The sequence below is a fragment of the Rhinolophus hipposideros genome (genome assembly GCF_964194185.1).
Source record: "Rhinolophus hipposideros genome assembly, chromosome: X".
NCBI classification, from domain to species: Eukaryota; Metazoa; Chordata; class Mammalia; order Chiroptera; family Rhinolophidae; genus Rhinolophus; species Rhinolophus hipposideros.
The window spans coordinates 51382634-51407465 of record NC_138046.1 but is presented as its reverse complement, the minus strand read 5'-3'; the positions used below and the strand labels follow the sequence as shown (position 1 = coordinate 51407465).

At 36.4% G+C, this 24832-nt stretch overlaps 1 protein-coding gene across 1 annotated transcript in view; it reads left to right on the top strand.

The window, feature by feature from the left end:
- The first annotated feature begins 224 nt into the window (after positions 1–224).
- Positions 225–24832, top strand: part of PWWP3B (PWWP domain containing 3B) — a 38163-nt gene continuing 13555 nt past the window's right edge. The window contains exons 1-4 of the mRNA XM_081042233.1: positions 225–393; positions 2934–3119; positions 14032–14139; positions 16337–16522. The gene's annotated coding sequence lies outside the window, so the exon portion shown is untranslated. The remainder of the gene's footprint in view (positions 394–2933; positions 3120–14031; positions 14140–16336; positions 16523–24832) is intronic.

The following is a 24832-nucleotide window of genomic DNA, read 5'->3' as shown; positions in this document are numbered from 1 at the left end:
ATTATATGAAAAGGGGTTTGCTACTCCTTTACTTTTTTTTTCCCCTCAGGAAGTCACCCACCCTAAGGGTTTAAATGGAAATGGAACAGACATATGTTGCCATTACACTTTAAAGTTCTTTAAAATAAACATTTTTCCCATTTAACTGTATTTCAGTTTAACTTGGTGATTCTCCTCCTTCTAAACGAGGGAAGGACCGCCTGCTTTCTCCATCACAGGGAGGGGGCGGAGCATCCTCTGGAAGCTTGGAAGTGAGCAGTGCCTGGCCAGTCTTGGGGGAGGTGCTGCATTTCATACAGACTTCCGAGGCTTCCGCTGAAGAGCAGAGGCTTGGAAGTAATGGCTGTTAAAATCTAGTTATTTTCAGAGATTTCTGGAGACTTTGGAGTAAAGGTGAGAAAAGAAGTGACTGCACCTTTGGAGTAGTGGGAAAGGAGTGTCGTTTTGTGAGAGTCGTTGTTTCTGTGAGGAAATTGATACCTGGATTTTGTATTCCTCCAGATATTTTAAAAATCCGTGTTTTAGAAGTGGGGGAGGTTGTGATCAGATTACACCTGTGGAAAAAATACTTCATGAGATTGTAAAAGCTAACTTTTGAATAGGGCATTTTATGTTTCAATCAAAAAGCAGTGGGTACAAAGATAAATGATGAAACAAAACTTCAGAAATTAATCATCCTTATTTTGAAAAATAGGACTGTGATAATTCTAAATGAAAAATGAAGTTGTTAGTTGGGAGGTGTTAGCTTTTTATTTTACTTTGGTTGTGTTGATTGTGTTTCTAACATCTTACTGTTTTAGCGGTTTGTATAGTGGTAATCTAAAGTAATGTATAACTGTACAGATTTAAGTATTGTCTACATCTCTACATATCTATCAAAAGAAGGATATATTCTTATTTGTACTGTAATATGAAAAATATCTGAAAATCATAATTGAAAGAATAATAAATATATATTAATATAATAAAACACAACAAATAATATATCTAGTAATAACGGATGTCTAAGGAAAAAAGAGAGGAAATTTTCCACTTCTTTCTTCCATATTTCACTTAGCCTGTAGTACCTATGTCCAGATAAAAATGACTGAAATGAGAATTTTAAAACGTAGAGAAAAAACTACTTTCCCCAAGGTGTGTAAACATATAGACATGGAAAGGTGTTCAAATAGGTGGGTGAATAAATGTAATGTCAAATGATACATTCTAATATATATACATATATATATATATATATATATATAGAGAGAGAGAGAGAGAGAGAGAGAGAGAGAGAGAGAGGGAAAAATCAAGGGATTAGACTCAAATGTAAGCAATGAACAACTTAAGGTTTGGAGTATTAATGGTGTGCATTTTCTTCTTAAGATTTTACTTACCTTTAGATTTTTGGGGAAACAAAATGATGCTGAAATAGAACAATCCCTTTTGTTAGACATTGAAATAGATTCCAAAACACATCACATTGTCTATAGATGAAGGTGAATTTTTCTGTGGATCCGAGAAGGCTGGTTATCTGTTGCTCGCACTTTTTTTGCAATTGAAATATTTAGACTATAGTCTAGACTTTGGTTCAAACAGAAAACATTTATTTGAATTTTATGTACTTTTAAGAAAGAATGCAAAACATGTTTAAAACATATTATGTAATAGTCACATAGGGTAGTATATGCATAAAGTTTAATACTATGAAGATATAAAAACAATAAGCTAATGCAATGAACTAAATTCAATGATAATAAAAAATTTGTAAGGTATATTCTAAACATAAGCAAATTAAAGAATGGCCTGTATCATATTAGTGCACTACATGCAAGAAAAAAATCTGGAAATACACGTATTACTTTATTAATTGAATATATAAATGTGGTTGGAGAGAGAACATTGCATCCTTCTATGTATCACATTTCTCCATTTGTAAAATCTTGTTTTGAAAAGTGTAAGCTTGAATAATCTTCATGAGAAAATGAGACAAAATTTTAGAAATCTTGTAAAAGTAATTAAAAAAAAGATGATGTAGAAAATATTTATTGATATGGAAAGATTAAAATATATTCTTGGGAGGTGTAAAAGTCTGGTTTCAAAAATCATACACATTGATAAATATCTATGGGGAAAATCTAGAAATATATTGAGCAAGCCAGTATATTTTGATCATTATTGGGGCAATTGCTTTCTTCTTTGAAAAATAAAAAAATGAAGAAAGATATACAATATGCACTAGAGGTATTGTAATAACAAACATTAAAATGAGGAATTATGATCCAATTTTTATCTAACACACACACACACACACACACCTACACACATACTACTCTTAAATTGAGAGTAAAAAAAATCCGGAAGCCTTTGAGAAGGCTACTGTCTGGATGGCTGTAGTAGCCTTCCCCACTAAGGACCTGGGTGTCTGCAGTTCTAGTTCTAGTCACAAGATGGCACTTGCCAGGTGTCCTAAATTTTCTCCAGTCAACCATTTTTATGAAGTGAGCAAACAAAGCAATAAAACATATTTTGTATTAGCAGACTACAAGACAGTATTAAAGTATGATTACATTTCTGTTGCAAGATCATACATGTATAACAGAAAAAACAACCCACAGAAGGACTCTTGTGAGAATTCAAACAGAAAACTGTTTTTTTTAAGTAGCTGCACAGATTTAGCCTATAGAAGACACAAGGCAATTGTTATTCCCTTCTTTCCAGTCCCACATCACATTTTTCATGAGAGGGATGATTTTAGCATGACCCAAATAACAACTGTCACAGAGAAATTTCAAATAATAACAAAAAGGAAAATAAACATGGCATCTACATCACAGATGAGATTTCATCTCCTTCCTGTGTTTCATAATGACATGACTGCTAAAGTTTTGTCAGGGAAGTTTCTTCATGGCATTTCCATTTAATTGGTTTGATTTTTGTCTCCTTATGGACAGGCTAGGTTAATATCAAAGATGCACACTAAATGAGGAATCTGCATGTGAAGCCAGCTGAGCCCCAGAAAAGCAGTGTGACCACAGAAGTGTAGAACAGGGAGAAGGCTCTTCTGGACAAGCAGCTAGAGTGAGAATCAAAACAACCAGACCACAGGGCCAGACCCTCCTCGATCCACGTGACATTGGGTAAGACTCTTCCCATTTCACGAAATATTTCACATTAAAAACATATTGAGAACTTGTGGTATAATTCATTTTGCTTCCTGCTCTGCAGCCATGTCATTTTAAATTAAAAGCCACATTTTATATTAAAATAATGTTAAGATGAGAAACTGCGGTATAGATTATTTTGCTTCTTATTCTGCCGCCATAACGTTTTGTAATTAAAAGTCATAACTTCTAGCTTGGGGAAAACAATTTCATGTGTTAAACCACTATGAAGAAATCGTTCAAGAGGCTATTCAGATGTTTAACTGAGGTTCCAGAGAGTGGCCTGACTCCAATCCTTTACAACTAGGCTAGATTGTTATCACCACATACTAGATAGCATAGTTACAAAGATTTCTTAAGACCTGCTTAAGGTCTTATGACCATCCTTGAATAGACATCTGTATACCCTCTTGAATAATATTTGGTAATGGTTTAACCTATTTAATTATTTCCCAACAACAATCACAATCTCTGATGCTTAAAGTCATGCTCTTAATGAGGGCATTTACGCTGAACCCCACTATCTGTGTCCATGAGATCTCTGGTTGCTTTGGAAAGCAATAGCAGCTTAGGAACATTAAAGCCCACCATTCCTTCATGATAACCCAATGGGGTCCAGAAGGCCTCAATTATCCAGGAACAGAAATAATGTCCCTGATATCGCCAAAGCCCCTCTCATACACATTCCTTTCTTATAGTACAACGGAAATGGAAAAGAGAGGATATTTGGTTGTGTTATCATAATAAATATTTTCTGGTTTTGTTTCCCTCCCCAAAATATTCCATGTCTCTGACCTTCTCTATCTGATACCCACTATTTATTGTGATTTGTATCTTGTCTTTGTTCTCATTGTCCACATTTTTCTGCTTAGAAAAGTAAACTTCTTATCTGGTCCCTTTTCTTTTTTGTTATATTTTAATCTAATCCAGTGTAATCCACTGGAAACACTTTATTCAAATTATTTTGTGAAGTTTCTGAAGGACAAGAAGAGGCTATATAGCTGGTGAAAACCATTTACTAGTCCTAATGCGATAGTCATGGGCTTGCAAAAACGGCTTTTCTGGAAAACCATGCAGCTAAAACCAGACCAGTGACCTAAGGATTTTTCCACCATATTTTGTATCTATTGATTGATTTCTTGTATATATCTGGATATACTAGTTTATCATGTGCAAATTCATACTTCTGTGGTTAAATTGGGACTTTTCCCCCTTTTCCCATTTTTTCTGTCTCGTCTGCCTCTTACCCAGTACTACACACTTAGACAGGTACTAAACTCTTTTTTTTACTGTACCATTAAATATGGTTTAATATTTAGACAACCTAAGTTAATGTCAGAGATGCATGTGACTCATGCATCTTTGTTAACTATGCTATCTAGTATGAGGAGATGACAACTTAGCAAAGTTGTCAAAGATTTGAAAGTTTTCTCTCCACTAGGCTAATAAAGGCCTCAAACCCCAAACTGTCTGTCTGCCTGACTATCTGAACACTGTAAAAACGTGTTTCTGTCATAATGCCTCCGTGACACATTCTTAAAGGCTAGACTATGGGTTCTGCCAACAGAAATTCCTATTTCCTCATCTAAGAACCCTTGATGTCTTTTATTCAAATTGGTTACCAGAATGATCTTGACACAGCCTTATGTCATGTGTCCTGGAAGAAGGATGGCTTCTTTCTTTGGAGTCCCCAATGCATACAGAATTGTTTCCCTTTGTTTGTTAATTATAGGAAGAACTGTATCATACTGCAGATCTCTTTCTATAACCTGAATAGTCAGAGGGTGGCCGGACATAAAATCTGCGTTTACTCTTTCAATCTAATAATGGATGGGGTTGTAAGGGCCTCAAAAACTTTACTTATATTTTAATTTTTTTTTGTTTTTAAACTTAGCATAATATTATCTTACGAGAACTAACCCTGAAAATGATCCATTGGCATTGTTTAGGTTTTAGCACTTCCTGGGAAACACTTCTAAGTTTATTTTTTTCATTATGTTTTTTAAATTTAATGGGGTGACAATTGTTAGTAAAATTACATAGATTTCACGTGTATATTTATGTATTACATCATCTGTTAATCCCATTGTGTGTTCACCACCCAGAGTCAGTTCTCCTTTCATCACCATATATTTGATCCCCCTTACCCTCATCTCCCACCCCCCAACCCCCTTACCCACTGGTAACCACTAAACTATTGTCTCTGTCTGGGAGTTTTTGTTTCTCATTTGTTTGTCTTGTTCTTTTGTGTTTTTGGTTTATATACCACATATCAGTGAAATCACAGGGTTCTCTGCTTTTTCTGTCTGACTTATTTCGCTTAGCATCATACTCTCAAGATCCATCCATGTTGTCACAAATGTTCCTATATCATATTTTCTAACCACCGAATAGTATTCCATTGTGTATATATACCACAACTTCTTTATCCATTGATCTATCGAAGGACATTTTGGTTGTTTCCATGTCTTGGCCACCGTAAACAAAGCTGCAATGAACATGGGAGCACACGTGTCTTTATGGATAAATGTTTTCTGATTTTTTGGGTAGATACCCAGGAGAGGGATTGCTTGGTCATGTGGTAATTCTATTTGTAATTTTTTGAGGAACCTCCACGCTGCCTTCCATAATGGCTGCACCAGACTGCATTCCCACCAACAGTGTATGAGAGTTCCTTTTTCTCCACAGCCTCTCCAACACTTATTACTATTTATCTTGTTGATGATAGCCATTTTGACTGGGGTGAGGTGATATCTCATTGTGGTTTTTATTTGCATTTCTCTGATGAATAGTGATGTTGAGCATTTATTTTTGCATGTGTGTATTTTCCACGTGTGTGTCCTCTTTGAAGAACTGACTCTTCAGATCCTCTGCCCATTTTTCAATTGGGTTGTTTGTTTTGTTGTTGTTGACTTTCATCAGTTCCTTGTATACTTTGGATATTAGCCCCTTATCGGAGCACTGCTTGAAAAAATCTTCTCCCATTGACTTGGTTTCCTCTTTATTTTGTCGATGGTTTCTTTTGCTGTGCAGAAGATTTTAAGTTTCATGTAGTCCCATTCGTTTATTTTAGCTTTTACTTCCATTGCCTTTGGAGTCAAAGTCATAAAATGCTCTTTGAACCCACGGTCCATAAGTTTAGTACCTATGTTTTCTTCTATGCGTTTTATTGTGTCAGGTCTTATGCTTAAGTCTTTAATCCATTTTGAATTAATTTTGGTACATGGTGACAGATAGCAGTCCAGTTTCATTCTTTTGCATGTGGCTATCCAGTTCTCCCAGCAGCATTTATTGAAGAGGCTGTCTTTCCTCCATTGTATGTTTTAGCTTCTTTGTCAAAAATTATCTCTTCATATTTATGTGGTTTTATTTCTAGGTTCTCAGTTCTATTTCATTGGTCTATCTATCTGTTTTTCTTCCAATACTATGCTGTTTTCATTATTATAGCCCTGTACTACAAGCTAAAGTCAGGGAGTGTGATACCTCCAGTATTGTTCTCTTTTCTTACGATTGCATTGAATATTCGGGGTCTTTTGTAGTTCCAAACAAATCCGATGATTTTTTGTTCTATTTCTCTAAAAAATTCCATTGTGATTTTTTGGGGATTGCATTAAATCTGTATATTGCTTTGGGTAACATGGCCATTTTAACTATCTTGATTCTTCCAATCCATGAGCACAGAATGTCTTTCCATTTCTTTGTGTCTTTTTCAATTTCTTTCAAAAATGTCTTACAGTTTTCAACGTCTAGGTCCTTCACATCCTTGGTTAAGCTTTTTGCTAGATATTTTATTCTTTTTGCTGGAATTGCAAAAGGAATTTTTTGTGTGTTTCTTTTTCTGAGATTTCATTGTTAGTATATAGGAATGCAATGGACTTTTGTACGTTGACTTTGTAGCCAGCAACTTTACTGTATTCGTTGATTGTTTCTAATTGCTTTTTGGTGGAGTCTTTAGGTTTTTCTACATATAGCATCATGTCATCTGCAAAGAGTGATAATTTAACTTCTTCATTCCCAATTTGGATGCCTTTTATTTCTTTCTCTTGCCTGATTGCTCTGGCAAGGACTTCCAACACTATGTTGAATAGCAGAGGTGATAGGGGACAGCCCTGTCGTGTTCCTGAAAGTAGAGCAAAGGGCTTCTGTTTCTCACAATTAATTGTGAGATTAGCTGAGTGTTTGTCATAGATGCCCTTTATTATGTTAAGGTATTTTCCTTCTATACCTATTTCGTTAAGTGTTTTAATCTTAAATAAAAATTGTGTCTTGCCAAATGCTTTTTCTGCATCAATTGATATAATCATATAATTTTTTCCTTTATTTTGTTTATGTGATGTATCAAATTGATGGATTTGTGGATGTTGAACCATCCTTGTGTGGGATGAACCCCACTTGGTCGTAATGAATGATCTTTTTAATGCATTGTTGTATTCCATTTGCTAGAATTTTGTTTAGGATTTTTGCATCTTTATTCATCAGAGATATTGGTCTGTAGTTTTCTTTTTTTGTGTTGTCCTTACCAGATTTTGGTATCAGGGTAATGTTGGCCTCATAAAATGAGTTATGGAGTACTGTCTCTTCAATTTTTTGGAAAAGTTTGAGCAGGATTGGTATTAGAACCTCTTTGAAGGTTTGGTAGAATTCACTAGTGAAGCCATCTGGTCCCAGATTTTTGCTTTTGGGAAGGGTTTGGATGACTGATTCAATTTTGTTACTGGTGATCAATCTGTTTAGAATTTCCAGTTCTTCATGGTTCAACTTAGGAAGGCTACATGTTTCTAAGAATAAGTCCATTTCTTCTAGGTTATTGAACTTGGTGGCATATAGTCCTTCATAGTATTCTTGGATGATCCTTTGTATTTCTGTAGTGTCTGTCATAACTTCCCCTTTAATATTTCAGATTTTGTTTATTAGTGTCTTCTCTCTTTTTATCTTAGTGAGTCTACCCACGAGCTTTTCAATTGTGTTAATCTTTTCAAAGAACCAGTTCTTTGTCACATTAATTTTTTCTAGTATCTTTTTGTTCTGTATTTCATTGAGTCTGCTCTGATTTTTGTTATTTCCTTTCTTCTGCTGACCTTCGGATTCACTTGTTCTTTTTCTAGTTCTTTAAGTATAACATGAGGATATTTATCTGGGATTTTTCTTGTTTTTTGAGATACGCCTGTAATGACATAAATTTCCCTCTTAAAACTGCTTTTGCTGCATCTCCAAAATTTTGGTAGGATGTATTTTCATTGACATTTGTTTCTATGTATCTTTTGATCTCTCCTCTAATTTCTTCTTTGACCTAGTCGTTCTTTAAAAGTACGTTGTTTAATCTCCATGTATTTGTGTTTTTTCCTGCTTTCCTTTTGCAGTTGATATCCAATTGCAAAGCCTTCTGATCAGAGAATATGCTTGGTATGATTTCAATCTTCTTAAATATGTTGAGGCTAATTTTATGTTCCAATATATGGTCTATCCTTGAGAATGTTCCATGTGCACTAGAAAAGAATGTATATATAGTCTGATGTTTTAGGAAGAAGTGGTATATATATATATATATATATATATATATATATATATATATATATATATATATATATATAAATGATGTCCATTTCATCTAATGTATCATTTAGGGCTGCTATTTCGTTATTTATTTTCTGTTTGGATGATCTATCCATAGCTTTCAATGATGTATTTAGGTCCCCTAGTATAATTGTGTTTTGGTCAATTTCTCCCTTTGGTTCTGTTAGTAGTTGCTTGGTATATTTTGGTACTCCCTCATTGGGGGCATAAGTATTGATGACTTTTATGTTTTCTTGTTGTATAGTCCCCTTTACCATTATGAAATGTCCGTCTTTGTCTCTTTTTATCTTTTTCACCTTAAGTCTGTTTCATCTTATATCATTATGACTACAACTGAATTTCTCTGGGTACCATTTGCTTGGAGTGTCAATTTCTACCCTTTCACTTTGAGTCTATGCTTGTCCTTGTAGCTGAGATGTGTCTCTTAGAGACAGCACATGGTTGGGTTTAGTTTTATGATCCAATCTGCCACTCTGTGACTTTTTATTGGTGAGTTCAGGCCATTCACATTTAGGGTGATTATTGATATGTGAAGATTTCCTGTCATTCTATCTTTAGTTTTCTGTTAAGGCTGTGTCTCCATAGTTTCTTTGCCTTTTTGTTGTTGTCTATTATTTCGGTGTGGTGGTATTCTCTGATATTTCCCTCTGTTTCTTCTTTCAGTACAGTAGATATTTCAGTTCTGGATTTTGTTTGAGTGGTTATCCTTAAGTTTATGGAAAAGAAAGTTTGATATTTAGAGTATTCCAGTTTCTTCAGCATCCTTACTTTCTCCATTCCCATATTTTTCGGTAAAGGCCTTTCCTCTCACCCTTTTTATGATTCAGTTGCCACAAATTGTCCGTCTTGATGGTAGTGGAATAGCCTCCTTTAGTATTTCTTGCAGTGCAGGTCGTGTATTAGAAAATTCTCTCAGCTTCTGTATGTCTGGAAAGGTCTTTATTCCTCCTTCATACCTAAAGGATGTTTTTGCTGGATATTTTATTCTTGGCTCATAATTTGTCTCTTTCAATAGTTTGAATATTTGGTTCCACTCCCTCCTGGCTTGTAGAGTTTCTTCTGAAAAATCTGATGATATTGTAATGGGCTTTCCTTTGTACGTTATCGTTTTCTTTTCCCTGGCTGCCCTGAGGATTAATTTCTTTGTCGTTGATTTTTGACAGCTTCAATACAATGTGCCTTGGTGGAGGCCTGTTGGGATTGATGTAGTTAGGTGTTCTATTTGCTTCTTGGATTCGAGGATCCATTTCTTTCCACAAGTTTGGGAAGTTCGCATCAACAATTTGTTTGAATATTATCTTTGTTCCTTTCTCTCTTTCTTCTCCTTTTGGTATGCTCATTATTCTTATATTGCTCTTTCTGATGGAGTCAGAAAGTTCTTGTAGAGTTCTTTCATTTCTTGTACATCTCAAGTCTCTTTCTTCTTCCTTCTGTGTAATTCCCAGGTTTCTATCTTTCATGTCACTGATTCTTTCCTCCATCCGGTCAACTCTACTACCTAAGCTGGTTATTTCATTCTTAATTTCTTCTATTGAGTTCTTAGTCTCCAGAAATTCTATTTGGTTATGTTTTAAAATTTCAATCTCTTTCGTAAAATGCTCATGTTGTTCTTTGATTGTGTTTCTGAGTTCATTAAACTGCCTTTTTGTGTTTTCTTGCATCTCGTTGATTTTTTTCAGAACTGCAATCTTGAATTCTCTGTCGTTTAAGTCACATATTTCCATATCTTTAAGTTCCTTTTCTGGAGACTTTTCACTTTCTTTCTGAGCTGTCTTGTTGACTTGGTTATTCATGGCAATCACTGATTTATTATTTCTCTTCCTGGACATCTACAGGAGTGGCTTCGGCAACAGGTTATTAGAAAGAGGTCTTTCTTTTGTTTTCCAGTATTTGTTTGTAGAATGTTTTATTTTCTCTACGACTGCAGCCTTTTTTTTCTCTCTCTCACACTGTAGTGCAATGTTTTCTTTGCACTATTCCAGCTTCTCACACAATGGGGGGATTCCCTGGGAGACGGACTTCTCCTGTGTTAATAGTTCACCTGGGTCACAGGGCGCAGTGTCCGTGTGGGTATGTGGAGAGCTTTGAATTTCCAAAGCTCTTCCTGCACCAGATTCAGAGCCCGTATGTTTCAGCAATTCTGTTTACTCCTGCAGGCATCCGCCAGAAAGTTGGGGCCTGGGGCGGGGTGAGTTGTGAGAGGTGGCCCAGAGCAATGCCTGGGACCACCACCACAGCTGGTCCTGCTAACACACCTGCCTCCCCTTTGCCGGAACTAGCTGGGCTGTGAATCTTTGTCTTCGGTCCACAGTTCTCAGAACAGCAAATATTCTATTCTTTTTGATCTGCTACTGTTCCGCTTCTAGCACCAGGCAGGTGGTGGTGGGGTGAGCTCTGGGAGGGTAGGGAGGATGCGGCTAGCCTCAGTGCCTAAGGCTACCGTTCTCTGCTCAGCAGTGAAGGCTTAAACCACCTTTTTCAGCCTTCTTCCCTCAGTCTTTTCCCCAAGGTCTCTGCAGTGAGCGTTGTGTTCTGCCGTCTTATATGCTGCCCCCTTAGCCCTGTGGGCCATAAGGGGAGCCCTAGCAGTCCGAGTTCTTCCCTCTCCTGCACCTACGGTAGTTCCAGATGCAGTGAGCTCAGAGCACTGAACTAGGTCTGTGTCCTGTGCCCGTGCGGCTCCGTCTCCGCAATTCTCCCTTCTCTTCTCCCCTGGTCTTGCAATTCGCCCATCTTTAGGTGAATTCGGTAGTGAGCTTCTTCGTGCTGCCTGTCTGCTGTGCAGGGAGTCCTTTGTGGAGTTATTGTTGTTCTAGTAGTTGTAAATTCTAATGGAGCTTTCAGAGGCTCACCTCACACCACCCTTTTGATGACGCCCTCACTTGTAAGTTTAAAGCAATAAAAATATAAATTTTAATTTTTAATTTCTTGAGTATTTTGTGAACAAGAAAACCTCAAAAAAAAGAGACTAGAAATATGATTTTCCCATATTGAATTAGCAACTACAAACAACAAAAACACAAGGACAGGGAGTTGCCAGTTATAAACGAAATGAAATAAAACGGGCTTTTATCAGCATAACAAATGTATTTTAGGTCCTATCCAGAAATAGCATATCTGAAAGGGACGGTAGTCAAACGCTACAACCCAGAGAGACATGTCATGACTACTCTATAACAAAGTGAATGCAATCATGCTGATATTATCAGTGCAAAATCATAATATAGGAAAAACTACATATACATTATTTTTTAATAAAAAATTTATTTGGGTGACAATGACTTCTAAAGTTACATAGGTTTCAGGTGTAGAATTCTGTACTACATCATCTATATATCACATTGTGTGTTCACCACCCAAAGTCAGATCTCTTTCCGTCACCATATATTTGATCCCATTTACCCTCATCTACCACCCCCACCCTTGTTACCCTCTGGTAACCACTAAACTATTGTCTGTGTATATGAGTTTTTGTTTCTTTATTTGTTTTTCTTGTTCCTTTGTTGCTTTCAGTTTTATATCCCACACGTGACTGAAATCATATGGTTCTCGATTTTTTCTGTGTGACTTATTTTGCTTAGCATAATAATCTCAAGATCCATCCATGTTGTCGCATACGGCGCTATTTCATGTTTTCTTATGGCAGAATAGTATTCCACGTTGTGTATATATACCACATCTTCTTTATCCAATCATCTACTGAAGGATCCTTTGGTTGTTTCCATGTCTTGGCCACCGTAAATAAAGCTGCAGTGAACATCAGAGCACAGATATCTTTATGGATATATGTTTTCAAATTGAAAAATACATACTTTTTAAATTTGTGTGGGAATGTGGTTATATGTAAAAGACAGAGAGCTCATAGATGAGTATGGTAGTTAATGAAGATTGTTGTAGTTTACCAGTGTTTTCACCAGCAGGGATGTGAGATTACGCAGTACTCACTCTGGGGTACATTCACCAATTCCCTCACAAGCTGATAGTGAATGATATCATCTTTGGTTCTACCAAAGAGATAGGATTCCAAATCCAGAAGGCAGTGAGTACTGGAGATAGGAGAACACATCTTTCTGTTTGGTAATCTGATAGTCTTTGGCTCTGATTTTGTCTTGCCCTCTTCTCCACTTTGTTATCTTGCTCATGAGCAAGAGTGCCCACTTCATTCCTTTGTCACCTGTCCATTGTATCATTTCATTGCTTCTTTTTAAGTCAAAATAGGTAGAAAAATGAAATCTTGTTTATGTTCGCATCTCTTTAATTATCAGGGAAGGTGAGTATCTTTTACGTATTGTTCAGTTCTAATCTTTATTTTGAATGTTTGGGTTTTGAGGAGTCCCTATGAATGGTACCTCCCTTTTCCCACTGAACAAATTGAACAAATTGATATAAAACAAGTGAAGTTGCAGATGGAAGACAAGATGTCAGCTTTTGCACAAGGGAATGGTAAGTTGAAGGACAATGATTATTGTTCAGAGTTAAGTGGGCCTTTTAACAACAAATTTAAACAAATCTACCAAACCACCTAGAGGCTTCCAACTGTACAAGGACAGAAACACTTGTACTACATGAGTTTGATCACAGAGAAGTAAATATTAGGAGCAGGAAAGAATTATGCCCTTGGAACATTGTGAATTGCTTATTTATGTCCTTCACTCATTTTTAAAGTTTGCTATTTATTTCTTACTAATTTGTAAAGAGTTTATTAATATCTTTAGATTAGAGATTTTTTTGAATTAAAAAGTTTTTTCAAGTACTTCTGTTTATAGCTTTGGTTTATTATGTTTTACCATAGTTTTTTTCTTTTCTTTTTTCTTTCAATTTCATTATGTTCAAATACCTCTTTCTTTAATGATGTTTTATGTTTAGAAATGGCTTTACTTGAAAAAAAAGTATGAAATGTTCTGAAGGATAAATGAGACAACCTGAATAAAAAGACATATTATGTCCTAGGGCCAAAAGAATTAAAATTGTGGAGATTTAATTCTCCACAAAATAATGTATGTATTCACTGCAATCACAAACAAGGAACTAGTGGGTCTTTTTAGTGGAATTGCCCAGCTGTTTCTTAACATGTTTTGTAACATGTTGCAAATATGTAAGAGATATTTTTACTGGGTCTTTACATGATAAAAGGATTTGCTACTTCTTTTCAAGAAATCACCTACCCCTGTGGTCTGAATGGAAATTAAAGAGACACATTATGTTGATTTCGCTTTCAAGACCTTTAAAATGAACGTTTTTCCCCTTTAAGTGAATTTCAGTTAACTTGGCGATTCTCCTCCCTCTAATTGAGGGATTCTCCTCCCCATCACAGGGAGGAGGGGCGGAGCATTCTCTGAGAAGCTTGGAAGTGAGCAGAGCCGGGCCAGTCTTGGGGGAGGGGCTGCATTTCAGGAGGCTGCAGCTGACAAGAAGCTTCAAGGTAATGGCTGTCTTAAAGCTAGTTATTTTCTGGGAATTTCTTTGGGCTTTGGTGTTACGGTGAGAAAAAAAAAAAAGAAAAAGAAAAAGAAATTGTTGCCTGCAAGAGGTGGGGATGAAATACGGTTTTGAGAAAATTGTTGTTATTGTGACAGAGTCAACCCCCTGAAAATTTAGTTTCTCCCGATATTTTTTTGAAGTCCACAGTGTGGGAATGGGCGATCATATTACAGCTTCTAAATTAAGACTTCAGTGAGGCATGCTGTTCATGTTAATTTTTTACATGGCATTCCATGTATCTATCATCATTACAGAGTTTATTGTATTTTTATTTAAACATTTATTATTCTACACAAAAAGTAGCTGATAGAAAATGTGACCATAAAAAGTGATTGAGACATACAAACACAAATATAATGTACAGGAACATGGAAGGGATCCAGATATGCTGTTGAGTGATAACATTGTAAAAAAAAAAATGCATTTTCCTTAAGGAGGGAACTAGACTCCCCTGTTCACAGTCAGCATATCTGGAGTGTTGGGATTACTCGGGGTTTCAAAATATATTTTTAACCAGTTTCAGCATTTTAAAAATTGCTTTATTCCATGATAATTTTTATAATTAGAAGAGCAACATGAAGCTGAAATAGCATACCCATTTAGTTGGAGACACATAAACATTCAGACACACAGACATGCAAACATTCCCCCCTTGTCTTTTGCCAATAGTGGAAATTTTCCTGGACTGGATCAAGCGAATAGCCTGGTTGCTGTGTTAGCTATAGCCCTGTGTGTGTCCTCCTTGCAACTCATTCTTTCTCACCACAGGTATGGCCATCGTCAGCAAGAACTATTTTTCTATATCTTTTAAGTTTAAGAGTGAGACAGAAAGATGAGGTGATTTATTTCTGTTAACAGTTTTTAAAATATTATGTGGCATGGTTCATCCATACAATTGAATATTATATAGCTGACAAATAGATGTATGAACATACAGTGATTTGAAAAGATGTCTGAGAAGTAGTATTAGGTGAAAAACGAAAATTGCAGAATGGCAAGCACCACATTATATCATTTAAAGATAAAGGACCGTGTTAATACATTATCTGTAGCAAAATCAAAAATATGTAGAAGCTAATGGGATTATTTGTGTGGTTAGACAGGATACTCTTTACTATATATTTAAAATATTTATTAATATTCAGTCATTTTTTAAAGAATATCAGAAAAAACATTTGAGATAAAATGTTATAAATCAGGGGCGAACAATACATTTGACATGATTCATTTCAAAATCACATTGAAAATACTTATTGGTACGGAAAAACTTTCAGACCATGGGCTTGAGCGCAGTAAAATGCTGGTCTGAAATTATATGTATTCATGTATATATGTAAAGAAAAAAATATAGAAGGGTATTCAGGAAACAATAATGATTATTTCTTCCAGAATTATCCTTCTTTTTAATAAATCTTCATCTTTTCAATTTTCAGTAAGCATGCAGCTTTCTTTTGATCAGACCATTGGAAGTAAAGATATTAGCATTCCATTTTTTGTGTAATCCATAACAAACCTCTAAATTTGAGCATGGTATATTCTAGAAGCCTGAGAAAACTGTAGGCTTGGCAAGATGTAGTTCCCACCGTTCTATAAGAAGGATATGGTAGTAACAGGATACAGTTCCGGTACTTGCCACAAGATGGCGCTAGCTAGATTTTCAAATTTTCTCTAGGCAACTATTTTTATGAGGTGAGGAGAGCCAGGAAACGATTTTTGTATTAGCAGACTATGAAACAGCATGTAGAGTGTTAGTGTAGTTCCATTCACAAATTTGTGCCTAGAATAAAAAGCCCCACATTAGGACTGATGTGAGAACTTAAAAAGGAATCATTAAGAAAAGTAGCAACATTGAATTTGGCCTATAGATGACACAAGGCAATTGTTATTTCCTGCTCCTCTGTCACCACCTCAAACTTTTCCTGAGAGAAATGATTTCAGCGTTAACCAAATAACTACGTTACAGGGAGCATTTCAAACAATAAGAACAAAACGGAAAATAAACATGGCATCTACATCACAGGTGAGATTTCATCTCCTTCCTGTGTTTCAGAATGACATACCTGCTAAAGTTTTGTCAGGGAAGTTTCTTCATGGCATTTCCATTTAATTGGTTTGATTCCCTGTCTCCTTTTGGGCAGCCAAGGTTAATATCAGAGATGCACATGAGCTGAGGAATCTACATGTGAAGCCAGCTGAGCCCTAGAAAAGCAGTGTGACCACAGAAGTGTAGAGCTGGGATAAGGCTCTTCTGGACAAGCAGCTAGAGTGAGAATCAAAACAACCGGACCACAGGGCCAGACCCGCCTCCATCCACGTGACATTGGGTAAGGTTCTTCCTATTTCATGTTAAAAAATGGTTAAGTTGAGGATATAGAGTACAATTTCTTCTTATTCTGGCTCAGTACCATAACATTTTAAATTAAAAATCTCAGTCTAATGTTAGGAAAGAATTAAATTAAACTCCTATAAAGAAATTATACAAATGGGTATAATGATGTCTACTTATGGAAGACTTGTAAATGCCAGCCAACTGCCTGGCTCTCAAGAAATCTTTGAAAACTACCCTATTCAATTGTGTTCAAATATCTGACTCCTAAATTCATCCTCTTAGTAAGGTCATTGTGTTGTTGTCTAAGTCCAGGAGACACAAGCACCAGTACCTGTGTCTGGCTGCCTTTGTTAGATAGGGCGGCACTGACAGCTTTAAAAAGTTAAACTATTACCTTAGAATAAACCTTGAGAGGCCCCAAAGTATCAAAGTATCCAATGCCCCTCCCCCAATCTCCTACACACTCACCAATACCCCTCCCCCAATCTCCTACCATACAATACATTAATTTGTTATATGTGATAGCTATAACAGGCCTACACACTGGGGCAGTATAGAACCACTTGTCTTTTCTTGCAACCACAATATGTTTCTTTGGTGCTCATTATTTATTCATTGCTTTGTATGTCTTCTCCATTTTCATTGCCCACCTTATTTCTCCTTTGACAGAAGTAATCCCTTTGCTTGTTTATTCTTTCTCTGTACCTTTTCTTTAAGTGAGTATCCTCTAGTATTGCCCATTCAAAATTATTTTCAAGCTTCCTTGCAAGTAAGAGAAAATGATTTAGTGGCCCTAAGGCAATAGAGACCTCTAAAATCACTGGGTTTTTTGTTTTTGAAAACATAAAAAAAAATTTCATTATTAAATTTTATGTGTGTATTTAGGCAGTAATTTTACCAAAAAAAGTACAAAAAAAGAAAGAAAAAGTAATGGATTAATAATATTAATTACATGAAAGTAATTAATACATCTAAAGGCACAAAGAAGACGCGCTTCCAAAGGAGTAGACTCCACAAGGTTCAGTAAAAGATTTGCACATAGAACTGTCTGTAGTAAAGCAAGCCTAGCTTCTTTATTCTTACAGTTCTTGAGTTATCATTGTTTTCAATCTACTCTTTAAACACAGGAATATGTAGTGTCACAGGGCTTAGAAATACAAACTGTGCTGGAAGCAAACTGAAATGATTTTTTAACTTACAAGTGATTCTTTAGTTTAACTTCAAACTCAAATGAGCTTAAACTTTGTATTGGTCAGGATTCTCCAGATAAGCAGAACCAATAGGAGGTTATTAATGATTGATTGATTGATTGTAATTATGGAGGTTGGGAAGTCTCATGATCTGCTGTCTGCAAGCTGGAGACCCAGGAAAGCCAGTGGTATGATTCAGACTGAGTCCAAAAGCCTGAATACCAGGGGAGCTGATGGTATAAATCCTACTCCCAGGGCAGGAGAAGATGCGATGTGATGTCCCAGCTCAAGCAGTGAGGCAGCAAAAAGAAGTGAATTCCCCCTTCCTCTCTGCCTTTTGTTCTATTCAGAGCCTGGATGGATTGGATGATGCCAGCCCTCATTGGGGAGGGTAATCTAATTTATTGAGTCCACCAATGCAAATACTAGTCTCCTCCAGAAACATCCTCGCACAGACATACCCAGAAATAATGTTTAATCTGGTCACTCCATGGCCAGTCACGTTGACATATAAAATTAACCATCCCACACTTGATTGTGTATAGCTGAGTCTACCTGTGTAGGGAGTCAAAAGATATAACTGGGAGTTTTACAAATTAACTTCTAAGTAGAATACAATATTTCTTAAAGGACAAGTCATAAATGTGCTGCTTTATTATTGTTTTTTATTATTAGTTTCAGGTGTACAAAACAACATAGAAATTAGACATTTATGCACCTCACAAAGTGATAACCCCAACAAGTCTACTACCCATCTGACGCAGTACATAGCTTTTACAATGCCATTGACTATATTCCCTATGCTGTACTTTACATCCCGGGACTATATAGTTTTTAACTATAGTTGATATTCAATATGAAGTTATCCCTCAATAAGTCTAGTACTCATCTGACACTATACATAGTTTTACAATATTATTGACTTTATTCCCCATACTATATTTCACATCTCTGTGACTATTTTGTAACTGCCTATTTATACTGATGTATAATCTTGGGCAAGGGAAATAAAAGAAAAAATAAACAAATGAGACTACATCAAACTAAAAAGTTTTTGCACAACAAAGGAAATCATCAACAAAATGAAAAGACATCCTCCTGAATGGAAGAAGATATTTTCCAATGATACATCTGATAAGGAGTTAATATCCAAAATTTATAAAAAGACTCATACAACTCAACACCAAAAAAAAAAAAAGAAAACAATCCAGTTAACAAAATGGGCAGAGGACCCGAATAGACATTTCTCCGAAGAGGACATACAGATGGCCAATAGACATATAAAAAGATGCTCAACCTCTCTAGTCATCAGATAAATGCAAATAAAAACCATAATGAGATATCACCTCACATCTCTCAGAATGACCATCATCAATAAATCAACAAACAACAAGTGCTGGCGAGGATGTGGAGAAAAGGGAACCCTTGTGCACTGTTGGTGGGATTGCAAGTTGGTGAGGCCACTATAGAAAACAGTATGGAGGTTCTTCAAAAAATTTCAGCCAGTGAACATTAATAATGTTTCAACTTTGTTTACAGTTTTAGTTATTTGTGCTTATGCCTTATGAGTCATTGACTATTTTGAATATCCATTAAGTATCTAAGATCCCTTGCTTTACCAATGCTCATGGCTCCCTCATGGTCCTTGGGAGTATTCTAACTGAACCATTGTACTCTTTCATATGGACCTTCTACACACCAAAAAATGATATTTGCTTATTTTATAGCCACTCTGTCTCTAGTATGATATTTGGCTTCTGTTTTTTCAGAGGACATAATTCTTACTTGATATCTATCTCCAGATTATAGCACTTTGGCTTCTACACCTTCCTTTCACTCACATGGTTTAATGGCATGTGAGCTCTTCAGTGTAGTTAAAATCTCTGCCAATCAGGATAAATTTCACAAACTATAGGATTTGAATGTCATCTGGATTCTTGACATTTGTCCTGTGCTAACTAACTTTCAATGAGAGATATTTAGTGAAGATGTGAATTTATAGAAATAATTATGTCACATCAAAAGTTAGGTGTCTTAGGTGCCCTAACATTTTAAAGCAAATTCAAAAATTGAAGTTAATAATATTTAAAGAGATTAAAACAAACTGAATTTCTAATATATTCTTTTTTACACTCCAGAGCATATTTTCACACATACCTTGTGGTACTCACAACCTTCTTTTGCAATCATTGATCCAAAGTACAAATCAAAATTCCTGTATGTAACCCATTACTCTCAGAGTGAAATAAAAACTTCTTATATAGGTCATATTCTGGTTTAGATGCTTTTTTAAGACTCAGGCTTATTGAGGTATAATTTACATAGAGTGAAATTCACTCTTTTAGGTATATAGTTTGATGAGTTTTGACAAACTTGTACAGTCATGTAACAGCAAATATAGGCATACTTTAGATATTGCAGGTTCAGTTCCAGACCACTGCAATAAAGCGATTATCACAATAAAGTGAGTCACACACATTTTTTGGTTTCCCATTGCTTATAAAAGTGATATTTATACAATACTGTAGACTTTTAGGTATGTTATAGCTTTATTTTTTTTAAATGTACATACCTTCATTTAAAATATTGCTATAAAGTGCTGACCATCATCTGAGCCTTCAGTGAGTTGTAATTTGTTTGCTGATGGAGGGACTTGCCTTAATGTTGATGGCTGCTGACTGATCAAGGTAGTGGGTGTTGAAGGTTGGGGTGGCTGTGCCAGATTCTTAAAATAAGACATACCTTTCTCTCTAAAGTTAATCATTTCTAACTTTGGATTGAAAGTGAGATATATGCAAATATTTCTTTCACTTGAACACTTAGAGGCCATTGTAGGATTATTAATTTGCCTATTTTCAATATTTTGCGTCTCAGGGAATAGGGAGGCCTGAGGAGAGGGGGAGATATGGGGGACTGCCAGATCTGTGGAGCATTCAGAACATATATATTTATTAAGTTCACCATCTTATATTCATGTAGTTTGTGGTACCCCAGAACAATTACAATAGTAATTGTGATCACTGATCACAGATCACCATAACAAATACAATAATAATGTAAAAGTTTGAAATACTGTGAGAATTACCAAAATGTGACACAGAGACACAAAGTGAGCAAATGCTGTTAGAAAAATGGTGCCAATACCCTTGTTCGATACAGGGTTGCTATAATCCTTCAATTTCTAAAATACATAATATATGCGAAGCACAGTAGAGCAACGCACAATAAAATGAGATATGCCTGTACAGTAAAGTTATAGAATCCTTCCATAACTCCAAAATGTTTCCTCCTGCCCCATTGTAGTTAATGTTTTCTCTATCCCAATTCTTGGCAACCATTGATGATCTAAATTCTGTCCCTATATATTTTTTTTATTTTCCAGAATATCATATAAATGGAATCACACAATATACAGCCTTTTGCATCTGGCAACTTTTACTTAGCATAATGTTTCTGGTATTTACCCAGGTTGTTGAGTCTATCAATAGTTTATTCCTTATTATAGCTTAGAGGTATTGTATTCTGCTATGTGTATGTCTACTCACCAATAGATTTATAGTTTTATAACTATTTATAAAATTATTATATGCATTCCATAATAGGTCTTTGCCCATAAGTTTTCATTTCTCTTGGGTAAATACCTAGGCGTAGGATTTCAGGTTTATATGGTAAGTGTATGTCTGTCTATATTAGAAACTGCCAAACTGTTTTCTAAAGCAGCTGTGATATTTTACATTTCTACCAGCAATGTATGAGTTCCAGTAGCTCCACATCATTGCCAGCAGTTGATACTGTCAGGTTTTTACCCCCTCTTTTTAATATTAGCCATTCTTATAAAGGTGCTAATGGTGTCTTATTATGGTTTTACTTGCATATCCTTAATTACTAATACCACTGGAACATCTTTTAAAGTGTTCATTTGACATTCATATACAGATTTCCCCCACTATCCAAAAGTAGAGTGTTCCTATGAAACCTTTCATAAGTCAAAATGGCATAAAGCAAAGAAGCAATTACTGTTAATTTATATGGAAAAAACATGTGACATTTCCAGATCCAAAAGATTACCCACCAAGCCATACCAAATAATGCATATAACCTAAAAATAACATATGAGGTGTAATCAAAAAATACAGTGAGGGGGTTGTCACTTTGTGAGGGATGCAAATGTCTAACTATTACATTGTTTTGCACTCCTGAAACTAATTAAAAAATGTTAGAGTAAAAGACACATTGCCATTAATCCCCCTCAAAATACTCCCCCTTGCTTCGAACACACTTATCCCATCGTTCTTGCCACTTTCTGAAGCAGTTCTGGAAGTCCTCTTTCATGAGTATCATTAGTTGTGCTATTGTGGCTGCCGTGATGTCCTGCATCAACTCGAAGCGTTTACCCTTCATGGTCATTTTGATTTTGGGGAAGAGCCAGAAGTCACACAGTGCCAGATCCAGTGAGTAAGGTGTTTGAGGACACACCATAATGTTTTTATTTGATAGAAATCGCTGTACCAGAAGTGATGTATGACACAGAGCATTGTCATGATGGAGGATGATTTAGGCACACTTTAAAACACACCTTCTCTCAACTCTAGCTTACACCCAATTGACTGCACCGAACAAGTTGAAACTTGTCACACACTGTTACTAAGGTTTGACATTCCACTTCCTGTATTGAAGATCCCTCTCTTTTCGTTGAATGGCATTTGGCAGGCATCAGCATTCACCATATTTTTTGTTCATATAGCATATAGTAAAATCAGGAATGATATGATAAATACACGATTTGTATAAAGTAGAAATAATATATGTACAGTGTACTTTCACCTATCGAAAAGACTGATTTCTCCTTAAGTATAAGATAACAGAACACCACAGTTTGTACACCCATCAGTTGACTCAAGCAATAGACTTTCCACTTTATGCATTACTGGATGCTGACTAAAAGAGACCACTTTGCTGCTAGCAGAACCAATAGTAACTTGTCAGCTTTCAAGATTCTTTTTCTCTGCGTGTAAATAGTATTAATGGTGGACACGGGCAAGTTTAAAGAACGCACAATGTCCTTATTTCAGTCACCATGATTGTCACCCTTAATTAGAGCCAGTTTTACCCTAAGCATTACACCCTTACGAGTTCTTTTAGGCTTTTCTGATACCTTAGGACATATCTTGCTAATGGATGCACAAAACAAATGTATATAAAGCACAGATGCTCACAGAAACTGTTGAAAGTTATGAAGGGTTGATGCTGAGATGCTGAGATGCTGAGTATGGTTCCCAGGAAAGGAGCTGGGTGGTGCCATTGTCCTTGCTGGGGGTGCACACTGCCTCTTATAACTGCTCACTGCAAAACAAACACTGAACACTATTTTCAATTTTTGCCTTTTTTCGTAAAAGTGAAAATCCTCGTAGGATTTGTTTTTCTTGTTGTTAGAGAAAACAGGTACTAATGTAGGTCTTTCATAAAAGTGAAGTGGCTTAACACAAACTTTCAAAGAGTGGGGAATACTTGTGTTTTCAATTCTTATTGGGTTAATATTATTGTAAGAATTCTTTATATATTCTGAATAAAAGTTCTTTATCAAATATGTGTATTGCAAATATATTCTCCCACTCTGTGGATTTTCATTTTATTTTTTGAAGAGCAGAATTTTTGAAGTCCAATTTACAAAGAATTTTATGGCCCATGCATTGTGTGTCCTAATAAATCTTTGCCTAAAAGAAGGTCTCAAAGATTTTCGTTTTCTTCTAGAAGTTTTCTAATTTTTGCTTTTACATTTAGGTCAGTGATTCATTTTGAGTTAATTTTTGTATATGGTCTTAGCTAAGGGGTCAAGATGAATATTTTTGCATATGATGTCCAATTTTTCCAGCACTATATGCTGAAAAGACCATCATTTCTCCATTTAATTGCCATTGTCAAAAATCTATTGAGTCTACCTAAGCTGCGCCTTCTGCTACCGCCCCCTCTTCTGCAGCCCCCTTTCCAAGGATCTAGGTGCTTGAGTAGATGCTCACACTTCCCCCACTAGCCCCAGTCCCTCTCCCAGTGCCAGCCCCATCAGGTTCATAGCCTGTCTCACTGGCAGAACTTGGGATTAAGCCAGAGATATAGTTGGTGCTGTGTTGGTGGTTGGCTTAAACCTGGGTTTCTAGAACTTCCCCTGTTGGTGGCATTGAGATTATAACTAATGAGTACAGCGACCTCTGTACGCCATGAGTTTGGGTCAGGCTGGCCGAGTTCCCCAGGGGGCTGGGGAGGTAGCCCTTGTTAAGGTCTGTGACCCTCGCTGTTGTGGGGAACACAGATTAGGGAGTCACCTCTATTAGGAGCTGAGGGCTTGATGGATAGGGGACCTCCACTGGGTGCCAAGTTACTAGTGGCCACCACACGCCTTGTGGGTCTCTGCCAGAGCCAGGGCCTTTTCCCTGGTGGACCGCCGGCTGTATGAAGGCTGTGAGTGGGTTCTTCGACCAGTGGATGGCATGGGTAAGAGCTGAAGAGAAGGCAGGCCTGGGATGTGGGATGAACCGCCATCTCCTTTCAGAGGACAGAGACCAGGCCTGGGGCCTAGTGACATTTCTTGAGCCCAACACAGAGTTTGGAGCTTTGCACCCAGCAGGCGCTTAATAAAAGTTAGTTGAATTGATCGGGTTCTGTGATCTGCCTTCTGCAAGACAGTGGAGCTGCTAGAATTCTCACACCAGTGGGAGTGGGGTGGCGCCAGAAAGAGAGGGAGCTGGAGAATGAGAGGCTCATGCCGCGGATGGACCCGAATTTCAAGATTGGGGTGGCACAAGCAGATAACAGAAAAGAATTTAATAAAACTGATGCCTTCTTGAAAGAAAAAAAAATCCCTTGAGTATATTTGCTAGTCTATCTGTATTGTATTTATATGTCTATTTTATGCCAATAATACACTGTTTTGATTACTAGTCTTGAAATCAGGTAGCGTGAGTCTTCTGCCTTAGTATTTCCTTCTCAGAATTGGCCTGGTTATTCTAGTTCCTTTGCTCTTGCATAAACATTTTAGAGATATCTTCTCAATTTCTACACAGTCTGCTGGGATTTTGATTGAGATTTTAATGGTTCTGTAGATATGTTTAGGGAGAGTT